General features: G+C 28.9%; 1 long non-coding RNA gene across 2 annotated transcripts in view; it reads right to left on the reverse strand.

Moving 5' to 3' along the window:
* The window catches only part of LOC111633709, a 60,360-nt gene extending 42,545 nt beyond the window's left edge, over positions 1-17,815 (reverse strand). For both annotated transcript variants that reach the window (XR_002758093.1, XR_002758092.1), the window contains exons 1-5: positions 17,776-17,815; positions 16,487-16,616; positions 13,472-13,677; positions 2,613-2,690; positions 2,056-2,298 (exon numbers count right to left, since the gene is read on the reverse strand). This is a non-coding gene — a long non-coding RNA (uncharacterized LOC111633709). The remainder of the gene's footprint in view (positions 1-2,055; positions 2,299-2,612; positions 2,691-13,471; positions 13,678-16,486; positions 16,617-17,775) is intronic.
* Between the last annotated feature and the right edge of the window lie 7 nt (positions 17,816-17,822).

A 17,822-nucleotide genomic window follows, 5' to 3' on the forward strand; every position in this document is an offset into this window, starting at 1 on the left:
GTTTTTATAGTCTCAATTATTGCCAGAAGCAAGATAAAACAGAAAGGAGAGGGACGAAAATAATATATATATTCAGTGGCGAATGAAATTTTCCTATTAAAATTGTTTATTGTGATCTCACACATTACCATCTGGAAATAGCGAAACCAGAATGTACTTTACATCTTTTCCTCGGGCTTAATAGTTAAAAAAAAACAATACATTTTTGAGAAAAACAAATTTTTAAGGCTCAAAATTCAATTTAGCCCGCTGATATTTTTGTAATTTAATAGTTTCAATGGGAATATAACTATTTAAAAAGTATCTTCGTCTGTAAGTACTCTTCTTTTTTCCTCTTGTAACAATCGAACCGACTCGGTTTTAATATGAAATTTTATATATATATTTAAAATAAATACATTTAAATTTCTTCAAGTAATACTAAAGACATACCAAATTATGCGGTTTACATACATATATATTCTTTCTTTTCTTTCCCTTCTTCTCTTATCTGTAAGAGAGGAAAAAAAACAGTTTTAGTGTAGAATAAAAGAAAAAAGTGCTCAGAATGAATAATCTGTTGCATTCGAAATATTTCATCCTAACATTTATCATGAGTTTCATTCTCAAATATTGTTTGTAGTAAATTCCAATATTACTTTTAGCATGTTTTCCTCTTCTTTCTGGCAATTATTCTTTCTCTTTTCTTTCCCTTTTTTTTTATATTTTGTGAAAGGAGGAATTCGCTGTAAAATAAATGCTCGTTTCAGAATTAATTTTCTCTTATAAGTCGTGGCATTTTAGTATTTTTGCTTGGATAAGGAATTTAATTTTTATATATAAATATATATAAGGAAAAAAAATTCTAAATTGGATTATTAGTCATTCTGAAGATAATCTGAGAGACGGTGAAAAAGCAAACAATTTTAGAAGAATTTTTTTATTTATTTATTTTTTCTTTAACCTATCGATTTTTCTTGGTTTTAAACTCTTTTTCTAATTCCTAATGCCATTTTTTTTTTGTTTTTTATGCGTTACGATGACCTTCTTGTCATTAATGCTGCCTTTTGTGTGCAATAAAATAACCCTTATAAGGTTAAAGCAACTTTTTTACACCTTAAATTTCTTGGGCTGCGATTTGGAAAAAATCGTACAGTACACCTGTAAATTCCCATCGTCTGTCTGTCTGTCTGTCTGTTTTTCCTTAATCTCGAGAACGGTATTAGATAGATGAAAGTCGAGAGCAGATTTGGAAGGAGTAGAGGCAGAAGGCCTTTGTTAACAATATTTCAATTCAAAACTTCCCCTGAAAGGAGTTTGATACGTGACTGGCATGACTCTATTGCTAAAAGGAAAAGCATGGTGTACAGTACAGGGGGCAAGACGCTACTAATTTGAGGTGAAGAGCATATAATTTAAATTAAATATGATTAAAAATTGTAGCTCGGCATTGTGACAGTGTCATAATAAACAATTTCTCCTTGTTATTAAATTCTTTTAGACGATAGATTTCTTGCATAAACATACACTACTTAACTAAATCCGTTTTTTCGGAAGTGTTTCATATTATTACTAAATTTAATTACCAGCAAATAAGCCCAAAAATCAGTTAACCATTGTAAAAACTTAATTTTGAAAAAACGTATACAATTTACAACGTTTTTTTTTTTTTACTTTTTGTTGCATATTTCTAAACCATTAGTTTGTCTGTTTTAGCCATGCCATTTCAAATGATATCACAGTTAACTGATTTTTGGGCCACCCTCTTTATTTAGTCAATTTCCATCTAGAATCGCTTCTCATATCTTTTAATTAAAAGTTAATTTGTTCGTTTCCAAAGACTATTCTATAGATTTAGACGTATAATCGATGTTTATTTAAATACTATATTTTACGTGATTGATTATTATACACTTCTAACAGTTTACGTTAATTGAATACGTAAATTGTAGTGTATACAAGAGGATACGACATTTCTGCTCTTCCAATACTGCGAGTTTACAGGTTTCCAACGAATTTTAAAAATTGCATCAGATATTTGTAAGAATTATCTTTAACTTTTAAAAAAAAAATCACCTGAATTCCGGTCCAGACGAAGTTCACACGTGGGCCTAGTTAATCTGGGCTTCTTAAGCTTCTCATATCTGGTCTCGATTTTCATCTATCTAACTCCATTCTCGAGATTAACGAAGGACAGTCAGGCAGACAGACAGACAGACGATTTGCAAGCCCAATTATATCTAAAATTGCCGTGGAAGTATAGAATTTACCACTTAATAACTTGATACAGGTTTTTTTTTCCTGGAAACTTTCTTCGTTCTTGTAATAAAAATACAAATTAATATAAATAAATAATAAGACTTTTCTCTTGTTTATAAATGTGTAGTTGAAAATAATTTAATTACAAATTTAAGACGTAATTTTACTACACGACTGTGTTCATTATTTAACCGTATAGGGCATTAAAGTTCGTTTTTTTATGCCTTAAAATTAATTCTCTATGGACTTCTCCTGTACATAAAAAAAGTGGCTTTATAAGCGTTAAACTCATCCCACGTAATTCAAATTTAACATTTTGAGCATTAGTGTCGACATTTTAGAAATTAAAGTCACTTTTCCAACATTAAACTTACCTAACCACGCATTAATGTCCACTTTCAACGCATTATCATGGCCTTTTTTCCCGGATTTTAGACCACACTTTAATTTACCTGAAGAAGGGGGAGAAAAAAAAAAGGAAATTAAAATGTATGAAAAGTATATTTACGTTTTAATTATTAAAATAAAATGTATTTTTAAAGTAATTTCGACGAAAATACAGTAGAAAACTCGATAAGAAATTATAAATTTAAGCAATTATTATGGCTTATAAATAATAATTAGGAGGGAGGAAGGAAGGAAAGAAATTCTTAAATTTAAAAGTTATTAACCTTGAAAATACTCGGATTAAATACTTAAAATATTATATATATATATTTTTTTAATCAGGAAACTTCTGTAAATATTAATATATAGTGTGAAATATTTAAATTTATTCCAGCTACAGATGCAATTGTGAATATCTATGCAAGTTTAAATATTAAAAGGAAACAGTTTTAAGGAAAACAAATTAATTTCTCCTTGGATAAAGCAGGATTTAAGAAGGGGGAGAAAAAAAGAAAAAAGGTTCAGATTATAAAACCGAATTATTCAGAATAGATAAAAAGACAAATTTTTCTTTGATGTACGGATAGTTTTCTTCTACTTCTTTTCTTCTTCTTGCTGTCGTTTCTCTTAAAAAATTCGTAGCCACCTGCCAGATTTTCGATCGAAATCACTTTCTATCAGACCAACAAATACAGTTGGACAGAGGAAAAATAGAGGCAAAGTTAAAGTTGAGATAGCATGAGAGATCTACCATCTGTTTTAGTCCAGACCAAGAAAATCCATTTTATAGGTTGTAATACGCGAGGAAAGACGGATTCCTTCAACAAAAACTAAAAAAAGTAAGAGTCTCTCTCACTTGTCCATTAATATCTTCTACCTTTTGATAGTTTCAAATAGGAAGATGCTTTTTATAGTTTTGTTTTTGTGTTTCCTTTGTGCAATTAATGGAATTTTCATTGGAAGCTTTTTATGGTACACGAGACTTGTATTCCTTTTACCCCCCCTTTCTTCTTCTTCTTCGCGTTTTTACTTATCGACAGTAATGATCATTTACTCTTCTCCAATAATTTCTACTTTGCTTAATTATGATTATTCTCTTGAAAGTATTAAAATGCAGAACTATTATCCAACTTTTCTATAATTTATCATTAGATTAATTCTCGCTAAAGCATTAAAATCCATTTTTTATTAAAGCAATTTGTTTATTACGGCGGTATTTTTTTCCTGTATATTTTTTTACACTCTTGATAATAGTAATTGTTACTTCTTAATCTGGTATTTATTTGTGTTTTCGTAGGATTTTTAGGGAAATTTCGTCGTGAATGTTTTACGGTCATCCTATGTTATTTATACTGTAATTTTAATAATTCTTGATCACCCAATCAACTTTCTTACATGCACATTTTCCAAGAAAGCATTATCATCATTCTATGAAAGTTATTCATTTGTTATTGAGATGATTTGATTAAAATTTATTAAATATGTTCGGTTCGTGGTTACACGCGATAATTAAACAGTCGCTATACACTTATATTAGTTACGATACAATGCAGTTGTACAAGGGCTTTTTGATCTCCTTCATAAGATGTACTTAAGAAATTCTTTGTATTATACCAAAGGCGACACCTAAATTCTTCCTAGTATGGTTCGATAAAACGGAAAATTTGCATCTAAATTTGCTAATTTACTACCAGATTTTTTTATGAAAAATTTACTAATGGATTCTTCGGAGATAAAGGTCATCTCTGAAGAATAAGAAATACTTATCTAGATTATTTTCTATAATCTTTTTTTATTCCATGGATCCCTTTTGGTGTCAGGAGAGGATCACGAATCCCCACTCGGAATAACGTTTTTAAGTGAATAAAATAAAATTACGAAAGAAACCAGTTATATAAAAATACATTTATTAAAATAGAAAAAGCATATAGTATCTTTCCAGCCCACGGTAAAGAACCACTGATCTAGATCTATGAAAGACAATAAAAAAAAAATCCAGCAACGAGTTGCTTAACTTTCCCAGAGACATTTGGTGGCGCCATCTGTTTTGATATTTTATTTTAAAAACTTGTACATTTTTAATTATTATAAAATGGCTTTAAAAAAAGAGCTTAATTTTGAAGGTAGAGATGAGTTTTATATTAAAAAAATATATTATAAATGCTAATAACGAGTAAAATCGTCATTAAGTCCGACCCTACTGGAGATACACGCGAACCCTTTTATCTCCTCACCCCCTCGATCTTTAATCACTGAAATCTAATAGCATCTCTCCCCATAATATTCAAACCTCCCTGCAAAATTTCAGAAATTTTCGACAAAAATTTAGGAGGAGTTATTAAGTTTCAAATAGGGTGAACAAAATCGCGACCACATACACACACTAACATCCATACATACAGTAAAACCCCGGAATTTTTTTTGCACTTCTCGACGTTTTAAGGTGTCCTCAGTCCAAAAATGTAAAAAATCTTATACATAACGGGAGAAAGTAATCTCATAATTTACTAATTAAATGCTGCTTCAGTTATGAATGTTCAAGAAAATCAATAAAAATAATAATCACACTATTTTATCATCACCATCATATAAAGAAACGTGTTTATCTACTCGGATTTGGAGAGATTCCTTTTAAATCTTTCAGATCATAATCCTTGAAATCATTAAATTAAACTTTAATATATTTTAAATGGATTATCGTTTTAATAAAATTTAGTACTGTATATAACACTTAATAGGGAATAGGAAGAAAAAAGAAATCTTGAAGTGTGTACCTCTTGTTGAAAATTCTTAAAAGTTTTAATTACTTAATGCAATCCAAATATTGACATTACACAACTATAGCAAATAATGTTTAAGAGTGATTAAGAGATTTCATTTGGTGTAAATGCTACCTTAATTTATTTTATAATTAATTTATAAATTTCAACTTCATAAATAAATAAATTTTAAGAATTATTATTACCCACGAAAATCGAATTTATCAATATAAATTATTGTGGCATCGTCACAATACCGGGCTGCAATTTTTAATCACCTCTTAATTTAAAAAATCGTACGATTTTCTGTCCAGAAGTACGTATATAGTCAGTTAATCCAGGCCTACGATTTCTAAGATAAAAATCGAGGCCAGATATTGCAATATTTGTTTTCGTTAGGTAGATGAAAATCGAGGCCAGGTGTTGGAATATTTGGTCTCGTTAGGTAGATGAAAATCGAGGCCAGATATTGGAATATTTGATCCCGTTAGGTAGATGAAAATCGAGGCCAGGTATTGGAATGTTTGGTCTCGTTAGGTAGATGGAAATTGAGGCCAGATATTGGAATATTTGTTCTCGTTAGGTAGATGAAAATCGAGGCCAGATATTGGAATATTTGATCCCGTTAGGTAGATGAAAATCGAGGCCAGGTATTGGAATGTTTGGTCTCGTTAGGTAGATGGAAATTGAGGCCAGATATTGGAATATTTGTTCTCGTTAGGTAGATGAAAATCGAGGCCAGATATGGGGATATCTGGCCTCGATTTTCATCTAACTCCATTATCGAAATTAACGAAGGACGGGCGGAAGTGTGAATGTACAGGTCTGCAATCTGAAAATTGCAGCCGAAAAATATACAGAAGTATTCTATAAAAATTTATATTATCAGAACTAAATCCAGGAGATAATATTTCCATTTTGGAGAGAGAAAATAGAAGAAATTCTAAAATTAAAGAAGAGCTTTTGATGCATATGTTAAGGATTTCAAGATGCAATTTATTTAATACAATGCATAATGTCTCTCTCGGATTTAATTCTTTTAAAACTATTTCCTTCAGGCTTACGTTTAAATCCCAGATGGGTGTGCGGTTTTAGTAATGAGATGTTTTCTTTAAAAAAATAAAAAAAGAAAAGTAACATATTACTTACAGAATTTAAAAAAGAAATAAATAAATAAAAGGATCTTGTTGATATTTGTCTATGATAAATTCCTATTTAGTTAGCTAATTAAAATTTATATTTAGTTATATACTTTGTCGTCGAAGTAAATCTTGGCTTGTTAAGCAAACCATTAAATTTCGTTTCCTTAACAGAATTTCTTTTAATTTACTATTATATACAGTAAAATGCAACAAGAAAAATGATGCAGTAAGCAAGATACGTATTCACGGAGCTTTATTAAGCAACGAATATTATTTAAAATATAAAAATTGGGCGGAGAAAATGTATTGATTTTATCACAGACGATACGCATTCACAGAATATGGGTGGAGTGTAATACTTTTTATTGATCTACTGGAAACTTTTTAACTGGCTCCAAGCAATGCATAATACTCTTCGATAGCTCATATTCATATGTATGATGTAAATCTATACTTAGAAACGTTAACAAAACTTTTATGAATTTTATCCGATGATTTTTACGGAACCATCAATAAAAACTGAAGCTGTATGAGATCGTATGTTATAATGGATATTGTAAGACGTAGAAAATCCACATAACTGAGAAAACACAATATTCTCTCTTTTTATCGATAGTATATATATATATATATATATATATATACTTTCTCTATAAAAGTTTAGTCGGGGGAAGTTAGCGACTTTTTCTCTGTACACCACGACAATTTTATGGCTTCCAACGATAACGCATACAATAGTTGATGCTGTGCAAGCACTACAGCTTCCTTCTTCCTCATCCCGGAGGTCCTGTTAAAAGTTAATGGACTCATAAAAGTGTCTAGATGTACATAGAGAATATCAACGGTATAAGTAGTGAGGGGTAACAGGTACTTGTTGTTTCAGTCGTAACGTCTTAATAACGTCGTTTCTGTTCACTAACAATGCCGTATACTACTAACACTCCCCTCTTACCTATTCTGATTTTTAAGCAAAACAACTATTAGTTGGTTATTTGTATTCTATGCCGGGTTAAAAATTTCGATTTTGTGGTTTACGAGTTTGCAAAATGGGATATATTTAAGTGCCATTCCCATTTACTTATCTTCGATATTGTGTGTTACAAGTCGTAAAAATGTGCGCTGGTGTAGATAGGTTACTTTTATATAAAACTTTACATATTTAACCCTATAGGGTGAATCAAGAATATGTTTTCCTGTTAATAATTTTACATTTATTTAGATTTATCACAGTCGCTAGCTTTAAAATTGAATGTAGAAGCGAGATTAGGTTACCGGTAACTGTATTGTCTTCTTGCAGAGTACTGTAGGCTATATATATAAAAAAAAATACATCAATTAGTATTTTCAAATTAAAAAAGAAGAATAAAGTAATTAGTCCTATCATATTTTGGGTTAAAATTATAAATATAGAACACTTCAAATTTACTTAAATACGCAAGTAAACTCTCCTATTGACTTCATTATTTCTGAATTTAAGATTTTATTTGTGAATATAATGTCTTTCCAGATACTTTCGGACCGATCATCTTCAAGGGATGTTCTCCTGAAGATGGACTGAATCGATTTTCTAATATATACACACTTAAAGAAAAAGATTTTCTGTAATATTTTCAGCTAATTAAACTCATTTTCAAAGAAAGTTTATTTGAAGATGGACGTGATCGGTTGGAAATACCTGAGATGATACTTATTTAATTTAAAATATATACTCTCGATCTCAAATTTCTAGTGTATTGCCCCTGTACATCATACTTTTCCTGATAACAGTCATCTATGTAACTCTATTAGGAGAAAATTTTTGAATTTAAATCACTTGACTTCCAGTCTAGCTCGGATATTTAATCGGAGCCTTCTACCCTTAAGCTTTCCATATATGGTCTCGACTTTTACCTATCTAACACCGTTTTCGAGATTAAGTAATGATTGCATCCCAATAAATGGATATATTACTAATTTTTTTTCAAAGAATTCAAATAGAAAATTGATCCTTTAATAGCATCAAATATATATTCAGTTAAAGAAATAAATATTTTCTGTAATTTCTAAGCTAATTCGTATAAGGCAATAACGTTAAAAATCTTGTTAGCTTCGTTAGTAATAATTATTCCGTCGTATGAAGTCATGTGAAACAGGTAAATGCAGCAACAGGCAAATAAAGAGTCAAAGTAGCATGAATCAAGCGTCCTAAAATTAAACTTTGTTTCATTAAGACTCTAATAACTTTACTGGATAAAATAAGACTTTGTGTTAATTCTGTCTGCTTCGTAAATTAAAAGTTTTACTTTAATCAACATTTCGTTATATTTCGTGTTTATTAAGTGATGCAAAAGCAAGATACTACAATGATATACATCTTTCTTTTTCTTTTTTTTCTCCCCTCCTTCATCTTTTAAAGTTATCTTTTACATTCGATTCTCGAATCGTTCCAGATGACGCCATCGTGTCAACCATTTTTGAAACACTTTAATTAATATTCATTCTGATGGAAATAACGACATGAAATATTCCTTGATTAAATCTGTACTCACTCTCGAATGTCATTATGAAAGTTTCCTTCCATTCGCTTTAGTCAATGCTGATACACTTCTAAATTGTTCCACTGAAAAAAAAAATCGAATTTTTTTTAATTTTCGGGAATAGAAAAGGTAAATTTTTTAAGTCTCTTCAGGTAGCTTCATCCGTGTTCTTTTTTTTTATTAATATAAGTGTTTGAATTTTTAATTAAAATCTCGTTTCACCTCTCTACTTTCAACTGAATTGACAAATAAGTATTTTATTGTTAATTTATAATGTCGACTCTTCTAAACTAACCAGAAAATTTATTGTGATATCGACACAATGACAATTTAAAATATATGCTCTCCATCTCAAATTAGTAGTCTTGCCCCTTTAAATAATACTTTTCCTACTAGCAATGGAGTCATGCCGGTCATCTATGTAACTCGATTAGGAGAAAAATATTGAATTGAATTCACGTAACTTCCGATCTAGACCGGAAATTCGTATATAATTAACTAGGGCCTAATTTCGCTTATCTTTCCATATCTGTTCACGAATTTCACCTAATATTGTTCTCGAGATTAAGGAAGAACAGACAGTGGGCATTTATAGGTGTACAATTTTTTCAAAATTGCAGCCCAAAAATAGGTATTGTGACGATTTCCTGAACCATACCATATGCTAGAAACACTACAATAGGCCATTCAATGTATGATATATCGGTTTTTTAGCAAATTGCGTGTCATAGAATCGCGTATGAACGTCGCTTCTTGATTTTGTGGGTCCCGTTTTTTTTCGTCTGCAGATTTATAACTTGCTCTGTGCACAGAAATAATAATGTCTTATAATTCATTTCGTTTTCATAAATTCTCGAGAATTTATTAAAATAAATTCGTTGCAGAAACACATGATATACGTGAAATAGTATAAGAAAAAAAAATATATGAAATATAAACAGTTCTAGTGCAAATTTTAAGTTCTAGAAACAATAGAAAATTGTAAGAAAGAAAAAAAAAGAATACAAACTTAAAAACAGCAACAGAAAATATAGGAATTTGTACAAGAAAAGTTCAAAATCGGCGCATGATTATGATTAAAATTTTATAATAATTCCTCCAATAATTGAAATTCTATAGATAATACGAAGATTATAAACGTCTGTTCTACTTTTCCCTCTTATATGTAAAAATTATTCTTTTGTTTAGAATGAAATTTTATGTTAAATCCTGATAAATCCTTTGAACTTTTAGAAAATATCAAAAACTCGTTGATTTAATATGAATATTCTGTCACATGACCTATTTCCTAGATTTAGACAATTGCTTTTTTTTTTTACCATTATTACTTTTATTTTTTTTTTCTTTACCTTCTTCACTTTTTATCTTACACAAACCACTTAACTTTTCTTTTTTGTAACCTTTTCCATCATCTTTAACGAATTTCTCTCGACATTTTTTTAACGAATTGAATTAGAACTTCGTCTCTATCTATATCAACACGTCTATCTAAACTTTAAAAAAAAATTAAGAAGAATATATGATAAATGATTTTAATTTTTTTTTCTCCTTTAAAGTTTATATTTTCTCTCTAACTTCATTAAATAATAAAAAAAATTAATATTTTCCCCGTAATTTAATGTTTTAAAAAGTAATACGAAAAGTCGTCAATTTGCCGAATAAATAACATTTCTAGAATTTAATTTGCTTCGGATTTATCGTTAAAATCTGTTACATTTTAATTGATCCATCATCAGAATTTTCATAAATTGTTTCTGAATTAGTTATTAGTGCGATACAGTTTACTAATGTATATTTAACATAGCGTGCATGACTCACTCCGATGATAGGGAAGGAAGGGGAGAAAAAAAAGGGGAAAAAAATAATATAAAAAAAAAAGAAATTCGTTATGACATGGAAAGCAGACAGAGAGCGATTTATGTATCTTTCCACTCCCTTCTAGAGATAATTCTACATTAAAAAACCGTGATTTAAAAAAAAACCATTTGACTCATAAATCTCGTTTATTTATAAATCCGGGAATCACATACAGTATCTACTACACGATTATGAGTAGAATGGAAGAGATAAGAGAAACATTAATATTTCATTGGAATCGTTTCCCCCTATCGCCTGTTCATGAGAAGTAAAATGACCTCCCTTCACCTCACCGCCCTGTCATTTCTTTCATAATTTAGTGAGGTTAGTCTAGTCGATTCCTACGAACTTGATACTAAATATCATCCCCCAAAATGAACTTTCCTTTTTTTTTAAACTTTCCTTAATTATAAAGGATAATATCGTGTGGTAAAATCTAAAAGATTTTGGATGATCTGAAAGTAAAAATCTTCCTGGGTGTGTCTATTATTCGGGTTAAAGGTGCATGTAAATTAAATGAAACATTTTATCGTGCAATCATGGAACTTTTCTTGATTTTTTGGCCTTTTTATTATAATGCATTTTCCACTTCCATAATGCAAAGTACTGTAACAACAAAGTCGCTGTAAATTTTTACGGTGCACGCGAACCGTGTGTCATTTCATTATTGGAAATTAGGAAAAGTGTACAGTAACATTTAAAAGCATTTCTCCCTTTACCTTTTTGTTCTGTTTTTAAAATAATAAATTCACATTTTTCCATACATGAATTATTGCTAAGTGGTACATTTAACCTAGAAAACAAAAGAGAAAATATGCTTTATATTATGCATGTAGACTATAATTTAATATAGTCGATACTCATGACACACCTTTCACAATATCTAAGCCATGTTAACATACATTAATTCAATTTTAATTATTTAAATTATTTTAAAATCAATATTCAAAGCGCGTGTTACAAAAGGGAAAAAGCTGTGCAAAACAATGCTAAACTTTCTAATTAAGTGAAGAAATTATAGGTTTTTGATACTGGAAATTAGCTGTTCTCTAGTTATTGATTCGGTACACAATTCTGTATGGCTCATAGGGCGATATAGTCATTATTATCAGTCACTATCACCGTATCCCGTATGTTTAATTAATATATATTGATATATCTATTATAATTATTACAATAATAGATATATCAATTATTAATTACCATTAACGTAATCAAGTTTTAAGTCTATACAAGAGCAAATATTTTGATACATGTACCCAAAATATAGAAACAATTACTAATTATATATAATGAGATGTATACAAGTACAGTAGACCTCCCTATAACACTGTTGATAATTCTGTTTTATATGAATTCCATGTTGGACGAGTCACTTAGATTTTACAAATACGTGAGCCATTCACAGCACAGCACACGTATTTGTAAAATCTAAGTGACTCGTACAACATGGAATTCATATAAAACGGAAAAATCAACAGTGTTATGAGGGTCTACTGTATACTGACATCTTTACTCCTTCTAATTCTCAAAATAATGGAAGCAAACACCACTTTTATAATAGTACTTTGCCAGTTAAACATATATAAGTTATTGACATTTGAAGGGTTTCGGTTATAAATTATAATTAAAGTCTGTAAGTTAATTTGATTATAATAAAGAGTTTACAATCATCAATAATTCATTTCGGGGGGAATTAAAACTAACTTAACACCTAATACAACTGACATGTCTGTTTAAATATTTTATAAAAGTGAAGGAATAATTTCATCTTTTAAATAAACTTCATATATGTCGAGAGAATACATAATATATATGCACATATATACACACTCGACCTAATCTGTTTGAAATCTTAATATTAAGGTTGTTCCGAATTCCACTTAGAGAAAACTTTCCCATTTCAGAGAACAAATGGGAGCGAATAACAAATCAATTTTCTCTTCCCGCATTCGTTCCAAGGCCCTCTGTTCTCTTCTCGCAAAGTGTTTACACTCGTCTCCACAGAAGAGAAAGGCAAATATGCAAACACCACGCACAGCATGCAAAATTTCTACTACAAATTTTATCAGCAAACAAAACAGCTGGGCGTTTGAATTTCCTAAAGAGAAGATGGGCAAAAAAAATTAAAAATAAAAAAAAAACACACCTGAAAGTAGTGCTTTTTAGCTTTATATTGCAAGACTCGCTAAGGATACCTTAACGATTTTATGTCATCCGGATGATTCGTGATTGACTCGCTAATGAGATTTAATTATGTCTTTATTAATTTATTGCCTGTCAGACTTCACTAATCTATTATAATATTAAATAGATTTTATATAATTTGTAATTATCTTTAATTATAAACAATGGTATAAACAAGACGAGAGGAGTGATTCTTCTAACGCATTGTAAAATCTCGAGAGATTTTTCAAGTTTTCCAAAACAAATATCACAGTTATATAATTAAATATTTGTCATTCTGTAAAATTACATTGTACTTTTTAATTCTCTTATGATGTATGTAATTTTAGTAATGATAAATTTATAAAATTTTCTAAAGAAAAGTAGAGAAATCTTGAATACTCACGTGATACTTTTCTTCTTTAAAAAGTTAAGGAGAATCATAGAAATTCACAAGATATTCAACAAGGGTTAAAATGCTAAACTCTTCAAAAAGGTTAGCAATAGCTAGTAAAGTGGAAATCACGTTTTAAAATTTTATCACATCAAAATCCTGGGTGATGAAATTCCCTTTTTTCAAAGATCCAACAATGTTACATCTACATCCTTCACCTGAAAGAAGAATATTTATATTATAATAACTGAATTTTTCTCAGAAAACTATAAGAAAAACCAATTTCATCGCTTCTATGCGTGAAGAATATGAGACAACATACACAAATAATAATAATTATAATACCATTTATACATAATTAGATGACCATTCAGCTAATGTAAAATAATAATAATAATAATAACCCTGAAAAAATATGATTAAATTTTAATTATTTCAATTCGTTCTTAATTATTTACATAATTTAACTTTTTTTTATTATGATTCGTAAGTCAAAATTTCATGTAAAAAATTTTATGATAATCATCATTTTTTTTAATTGAATTTTCTTCTATTTATCATTCATCACTCGGTTTTAATGAAGTTTGTTTATGGACGTCTTAAAGAAATAAATATTAAAAGCGTAAGAAATCAATAAGAGTGAATGTGTAAATTTATTATATTCATTATTTTTTTCCTTTTATAATCTTCGGAATAAGTATGTTAAAAATACAAAAATAAAGAAACATTTCTTTAAAAATAACTATAACTGTTCATTATTATTCAGTACATGAGGAAATTTTTAATCTTTCACAATTTTTGAAATAATAAATTGGCAAAAAAATATATACGTGTGTGGAGGAAAACAGAAACGTTTGCTAAATCTCCCAAAGGAAAATTGAAAGTAAACAAACAGTAAGGAGAAATGTAAATAGGCCAATTACACCTATCATCATTTACACAACTTTTACGGAAAGGAAAACAAACTTCGATTATCTTAGGCTTTATTTTGTTAAAACGAAATGGAGAAAAAATAAAATAAATAAATAAATTTTTCAGTAGCATCGTTAAAAATATAAATTTAATTATATTACGCTCTTAATCGGAAGAATTCTAATCCGAGTTAATTATTCTCTTCGTATCTTCATAACGAGAAAGATATTTTAAAAAGAAAACCCAGCAAACTAGTTGCCTAACTTTCCCGGCAACGTTTAAAATTTTAGTAATGCAATCTGTTATGGTATTTTATTTTTAAATTATTACGAAATGGGAAAAATATCTTAATTTTAAGGGATGGTTTTTATTTAAAAAAAAAAAAAAAGTAAATGCGAATAACGAGTAAAATCTTCATTAAGTTCGACCCCAATGACTCTCTCTATATCCTCACCCCCTCGATCCTTAACCACCAAATTTTATTAGCATCAAGGCCCTCAATATTGAAACTTCCCTACAAAATTTCAGAAATTTTCGACAAAAAGCACAGGAGTTATTAAGCTTCAAAGTGTGTGAACAATATCCACACACAGACACACTCATTTTTTGTATTTCTGGACGTTTTAATGTCCCCTGGGTCGAAAAATCTTGGGTGTCATACTTTCCCTCTGTTTTATATAACAGAACCGGGAAAGTAAAAATAAAGAAAAGACATTGAAATTATTGATTCTTCTTTATTTTAACCGTTTAATTCGAATGTAAATTGACGAGTTACCATTGATGGAAATCGTCGAGTAATTGCTTGAGAAGATTCCTTGAAACTTTTTAAAGGTTGTAAATAAAAGTCTGCCATCAACTTGATTTAATTTCTTAAATGCTGAATAATTCTATTGTTACGAAAGTTTTGTACGTCGATATTTAGATTTGTTACGAGATTTCAAATTTATTCCTCGATTAGAAAATTACTAAACGATTTCAAACGTATTAAATTCTATAAGATGAAAGCTGTTAAATTTAACAATCATGTGAATGGAAGGTTGGATTTGAGTCCAAAAAGTATATTTTCGTGTTTTTAATATTGTTTAAAAGTCTCAGACAACGTGGTTGCATCTGTAAAATATAAAACTTTAACCTTAGCAATTGGTTTTAACGTGATCATTAGCCTTATCAACTATATTAGATGGGATATAACAATGAAGTGAGATAATAAATAACTCCTCGAATTAGATATTTAAAATCCATGTGTTTAGTAAGCTCTATCTATATGTAAGATATTACCAAGATGATGGGTATATTTCATATAGTGATTATCGAGGTCGTGCTTACACGATTTTCTTTGTTTAGAAAGTTATTTACTACTTATGCATTAAGATACCATAACCAAATTTGGCACGATGATACTTAGATTGAAACACTAGATTTGAAATACGGCCCTATAAGATAAATGTAATGTATGAGTACGGTTGTATGAGATAATGCCTCTACATACAGCGATATAACCGAATTTGAAATCATATTTCTCAATTCAATATAGAATAACTCGATCTTTTCATATGGAAAATCTAAACATACAAAGCTGGCAATGTTGTTGTTAGATTTTCCCAGCATTCTTTGTTTACATCCTTAATAATTGCTATCATTATATTTAAATCTAAACTGGTTCGGGAGGTATTAAAGGGATGGGGGCCATATGTCCCTAACTACTCGTACGATTTTCCTGAAAATTACTAGAATCGTTTCCACCCAATACACAAACCTGTTTACAAAATTTCAGAAAGTTTCGATTAAAGGCACAGGAGTTATTAAGCTTCAAAGTGGGTGAACAAAATCGTGCCTCCCACACATACATATAGATAAAATCTCTAATCTTTTTGCATTTCTCGATGTTTCAAGGTCTTCCGAGTACAAAAATATAAAAATCTTGGTAGTCATTTTTGACCTATCGCTATAATTTCCCTCTGTTATATAACAGCTGAGAAAATAAAACTGTCCAGCCTGTACGACAGAATTAAAATGTCATCGTTTTTTAATTTTCTTATATAAATTCATGATAGAAACCATTCGCTTTGGAATCATAACGAAAATAACAAATAGCATTGGCATAAATCATCCTACCGTCCTTATATTTTCGCTTGAAGACGTCTTGAAAATGGCATCTGTATATGATCAATGTATACTCGATGTTCGGTAGCGCATGTATAGATCCACTCGTTTATATGTACGGATCCACTTGTACTTTTTGTATCTATATATAAAAGAATAAATTAAATTTACCTTTATCTAAAAGATAAATTATCTCTAACGTTAATTAATAACAGATATATTTTTACATCCTTAATAAATGAAAATCAAATAATACGACACGTAAAAGCGATATAAATTATGGATTTATTATTTAAATTGATATTACTTTTCGTAGTCTGCATCTGTTTTTGTTTCTTGTTCAACTTATATATTTTAATATTTAATCAATAGTTTTGTCAAGGAAACTTTTATTTTATTGCTTGGAAACAGACATTAAAAGTAATTAATAAAAATTATTCAACAAGAAGAAAACAAATTTTGAAATTCTTATGCACGGTATTTATTATTATTATTATTTAAAATTATTTTTTTATTTTTTATAAAATTTAATTAGTTACTAGTTGTATACTATACATTTCTAGTGAATCTTCTTTTGGGTTTTATTGCAGTTTATTAGGTTTCCTTTCAGTTTTTATTGCATTTTGTTAGGTTTTCTTGCAGTTTTCATTGCATTTTGTTAGGTTTCCATGCAGTTTTATTGCATTTTGTTAGGTTTTATTGCAGTTTATTAGGTTTTCGTACAGTTTCCTTGCAGTTTTCTTGAATAACAAACCCCCCAAAGATGGAAAGTTTGTTATCCAAGAAGTAAAATTGATTAAAAAAAGGGGGAGGGTGCATATGTACTGTACATTAATTTGAAATTTGTTCATCTCTATATTACTTTTTGTTTCCAAAATAAAACTAGTACTTGTTCATATCTATTAAATATAGAAATTAAAATAATATTAATAAATAATACCACGTTTTAAGAGTACTTTTTCAATTTGTTACGACTTTAATTTCCTTAATAAATGGACAAAAATCTATGAAAATCAAATTCCAAATCAAATATTCTCTTTCTTAGAAATTCTTTGTAATATCATTTTTATTTAAATAAAATTTTACAATTTTCTATCCTACAAAATTCTGAATTTCTAATAATAATATAATAAAAAAAAAGAAGAAGAAGAAGAAGAAAGAAAGAAAAAATAAAAACTGGCAAAAAAAAAGAAGAAATTTTATCACGTAAAAATTTTCCATGCATTTTAACAGTAGAATATTTTTATAAACTGTTTTGAGATATAATAGCGATACAGCTAGAGAAATTCCTTTGTACTTACTATCAGAATTCTCTTCTTAAAAATAAAAATAAATTTAAAANCAACTC

The sequence above is a fragment of the Centruroides sculpturatus genome, unplaced genomic scaffold, assembly GCF_000671375.1.
Source record: "Centruroides sculpturatus isolate CEXI.00-Female unplaced genomic scaffold, Cexi_2.0 scaffold910, whole genome shotgun sequence".
Taxonomy (NCBI): Eukaryota; Metazoa; Arthropoda; class Arachnida; order Scorpiones; family Buthidae; genus Centruroides; species Centruroides sculpturatus.